The following is a 4,431-nucleotide window of genomic DNA, read 5'->3' as shown; positions in this document are numbered from 1 at the left end:
CCTGTGCCGGTGGCGTCCGTTCCTCTCCAGCGCGGTCTCAGCACCGGGGTGGGGGCTGTCGCGGTGTCGCCTCCTCCCTGCTGGCAGTGGCTCGGTAGAGCAGGCTGCGTGGCTCCTCCTTCAGACGCCGGCCCAGCGGCCCACACGGCGCGTCTAAGCCTTGGTCCACCTGCACCTGCTGCGGCTCCTGCCCCGGGACCCTTCGTGCTCAGGGCCGCCCGCTGGCTCTGAGTGGCGCCGGGCAGCGCAGCAGGCTTTCTGTGGACGGAGGGAGCCACCGCTGTGCTGTGTGCCCTTCTGCAGCCCGGGAGCCACCGGATGCAGACGTCACGGGTTTCCCGTGGAGTGGCCGACGTGAGCGCGTAGGGGCCGCACCTGCTGCCTCCCAGGGCGCCAGGACTTGAACCCCGGCCCAGGCGCCAGCCCCAGCGCATGTGGGACGCACGGCGAGCGCGGTCAGAGTGCCACTGGGCTCGCTACGCGGACGATCCGCCCTTCGCTTTCTTGTATGTTAATGATTCTGCCTCTTTGCTTTTGTTTTCTCTGGGGGCTTCCGCTGCCCGGGGGAGGCCTTGAAATCACATCGGCCCTTCGTGCAGAGCCCATGGCCGCCCTCCCATTTCTGGAAGGTTCCTCCCAGCAGAGTCTCGCGTGAGTTCTGCCCTCTGTCCCACCCCGTCCGTCTCCCGGCATCCACCGTCCCACCCCGTCCATCTCCCGGCATCCACCGTCCCCACCCCCGTCCCTCTCCCGGCATCCACCGTCCCCACCCCCATCCCTCTCCCGGCATCCACCGTCCCACCCCGTCCGTCTCCCGGCATCCACCGTCCCACCCCGTCCGTCTCCCGGCATCCACCGTCCCCACCCCGTCCGTCTCCCGGCATCCACCGTCCCCACCCCGTCCGTCTCCCGGCATCCAACGTCCCACCCCGTCCGTCTCCCGGCATCCACCATCCCACCCCCGTCCGTCTCCTGGCATCCTCCGTCCCCACCCCCGTCTGTCTCCCGGCATCCACCGTCCCACCCCGTCCGTCTCCCGGCATCCACCGTCCCCACCCCGTCCGTCTCCCGGCATCCTCCGTCCCACCCCGTCCGTCTCCCGGCATCCACCGTCCCACCCCGTCCGTCTCCCGGCATCCACCGTCCCACCCCGTCCCTCTCCCGGCATCCACTGTCCCACCCCTGTCCGTCTCCCAGCATCCTCCGTCCCATCCCCGTCCGTCCACTGTCCCCACCCCGTCCGTCTCCCGGCATCCTCCGTCCCACCCCGTCCGTCTCCCGGCATCCACCGTCCCACCCCGTCCCTCTCCCGGCATCCACCGTCCCCACCCCCGTCCCTCTCCCGGCATCCTCCGTCCCACCCCGTCCGTCTCCCGGCATCCACCGTCCCACCCCCGTCCCTCTCCCGGCATCCTCCGTCCCATCCCCGTCCGTCCACTGTCCCCACCCCGTCCGTCTCCCGGCATCCTCCCTCCCTCGCGCTGCCGTGTTCTTGTCGTGTTCACTCTGCTGGGTGTTCCCTGGGCTTTCTGGATGCAGTTTGGAGACTCAGAGAAACCCTGAGCACTAACTACACTGTCGCTTTACGCCACCCTCCCTGCCGTGTCACAGGTGACAGACAGGCGTTGTCCCAAAGGCTGCCTAAGTGTGGTCTCTTTCTCCCACGTTTCACTGGGGTTACACGTCACACGTACCGGGGCCCCGTGCCGCCTGGGGCGCCCCGTGGACGCTGGCCACTCCTTGCCCCAGCCGGCTGCACCTGCTTTGTGAACAATTCCGAGTTGCACGGGAGGACGGGTGGGGCCCAGGGGTCAGCCACGCAGAGCTGGCCAACACCAGTGACCTGGGCCGATGCGGTGGTCACAGGGCCCAGGGCTTAGCCCCCAGTATGGCGCTCTTTATGGGAGGGGGACACAAGCCCCCGGAGGCAGGTTGGTCCTACTGGGCCCACTGCTGGGGGCTGTGCCCATGTTAATACACTTATTCCGGATGTGACCTGTCTGCTTTGTGCCAAGGCCATCTGTGAGTGGTGAACAGCCTGCTCCCTACCGCCCAGCCCCGACCACGGGACCAAGGGACCAACTTACAGCAAAGGAGACAGCAACAGGAGCACAGGGCCCTGCCCTCCCCACCCCTACCCCTGTCACCCAGGCTGCAAGGACTACAAGGTGCACAGGGCCCTGCCCTCCTCACCCCTCCCGGTCACCCAGGCTGCAGGGACTACAGGTGCACAGGCCCCCGCCCTCCTCACCCCTCCCCCATCACCCAGGCTGCAGGGACTACAGGTGCACAGGGCCCCCACCCTCCCCACCCCTCCCTGTCACCCAGGCTGCAGGGACTACAGGTGCACAGGGCCCTGCCCACCCCACCCCTACCCCTGTGACCCAGCTGCAGGGACTACAGGTGCACAGGGCCGCCCGCCCTCCTCACCCCTCCCCCATCACCCAGGCTGCAGGGACTACAAGATGCACAGGGCCCCCCGCCCTCCCAACCCCTCCCCCATCACCCAGGCTGCAGGGACTACAAGATGCACAGGGCCCCCGCCCTCCCAACCCCTCCCCCATCACCCAGGCTGCAGGGACTACAGGTGCACAGGGCCCTGCCCTCCCCACCCCTACCCCTGTCACCCAGGCTGCAGGGACTACAGGTGCACAGGGCCCTGCCCTCCCCACCCCTACCCCTGTGACCCAGGCTGCAGGGACTACAGGTGCACAGGGCCCTGCCCACCCCACCCCTACCCCTGTGACCCAGGCTGCAGGGACTACAGGTGCACAGGGCCGCCCGCCCTCCCCAAACCTCCCCTCGTCACCCAGGCTGCAGGGACTACAGGTGCACAGGCTCCCCGCCCTCCCCACCCCTACCCTGTCACCCAGGGTGTGGGACTACAGGTGCACAGGGCCCTGCCCTCCCCACCCCTCCCTGTCACCCAGGCTGCAGGGACTACAGGTGCACAGGCCCCCCGCCCTCCTCACCCCTCCCCCATCACCCAGGCTGCAGGGACTATAAGATGCACAGGGCCCCCCGCCCTCCCCACCCCTCCCCTGTCACCCAGGCTGCAGGGACTACAGGTGCACAGGGCCCCCGCCCTCCCTGTCACCCAGGCTGCAGGGACTACAGGTGCACAGGGCCCCTGCCCTCCCCCCCCCCCATCACCCAGGCTGCAGGGACTACAGGTGCACAGGGCCCTGCCCTCCTCACCCCTCCCCGTCACCCGGGCTGCAGGGACTACAGGTGCACAGGGCCCTGCCCTCCTCACCCCTCCCAGCCCTGCCCTCACCCAGGCTGCTGTGAGTTGAGGACAGCCTGCACGCTGCCCCACGGGTGGATCCAGGAGAGGCTCCTCTGTCAGGGTTCCTGCGGGGTTGCCTGGGCCGCGGCTCCCCTCCACCTGCTAGGCCCATCGTGGCTCCTCCGGTCCCGTTGGCCAGGGCAGCAGGAGGGGGCCGACTAGAAGACACAGCACCCCTGCCTGGCTTGTCCCCTCTTCCCTGAGCCACGTGACTGCGCGGGCACTGTGACAGGGACACCGCCCTGCCCCAGGGCCGGGAGCAGGCCTACATGGCCATGCGGCGTGCGCGGCACCGTCTCCTCCCGCTCCCGAGGACGGAGCCCTCCCGGCGCCCACGCTCTAGCCTGCACAGGATGCAGCAGCCACGGCAACCCGGCCGCCCGCTGGGCAGAGGCGTGCTCCTGCGGGGGGGGCGGGAACAGGGCTGCCCCTCCCGCTCGATCGGTGAAGCAAAGAAGAGCCCACCCTCCCCCCCCATCCGGGAATCAAAGTGCTGGCGGCCCCGGAAGCCGGGCTGGGCGGACGGAGCAGCTGGCTGTGGGGCTGGAGTCCAGGCCCCAGCTGTCCAGCAGCCGGGGTGACCCCCGCCCTGTCCTCGCGGAGCCCGGCGCGTGCCGACCACGAGTCCCCCTGCTCTGGCCCTGCTGCCTGGAGCAGGCAGTGTCCGTGGCGGTGAGAGGAGGGGTCGCAACGCACGGGGCTGCTCCGAGGGGGGCGGGGCAGGGTGGGGGTGGAGGGGACGCGGGTGCCCGCAGCAGGATGGGCCACAGGGAAGCCACTCCCAGCCCCTCCTCCCGGGGACTTCTGGTCGGGCCCAGCGTCCAGGAGGACATCGGGACTCCCTGACGGTTTCTGGGGCGGCTCCTGAGCGGTGTGCTTGTCCGAGCGCCCCACCCTGTCCGGATCCAACAGGCAGCGGCGGAGCCGGGGACTCGGGGGTGGGGGTCCCCCGCTGCGCCCCAACACGAGCCCCAGGACGTGTTTAAAGCAATCTTGGAGCAACCAACGGCCACACACGTCTGCCTTCTGCACGCGCCCGCCGCCGTCTCCAGGCCGTCTCGGCCTCTCCCACGCGGGCCCCGGCGGCCTGGCTTGTCTGCTGCCGCCCAGTGAACACGGCGCGAAGAAAACACGCCCTCCAG

Source organism: Oryctolagus cuniculus, chromosome 14 (genome assembly GCF_051225735.1).
Source record: "Oryctolagus cuniculus isolate XC-2025 breed Fujian yellow rabbit chromosome 14, ASM5122573v1, whole genome shotgun sequence".
Classification (NCBI taxonomy): Eukaryota; Metazoa; Chordata; class Mammalia; order Lagomorpha; family Leporidae; genus Oryctolagus; species Oryctolagus cuniculus.
The sequence above is the reverse complement of the archived record's forward strand: the minus strand, read 5'-3'. Positions refer to the sequence as shown.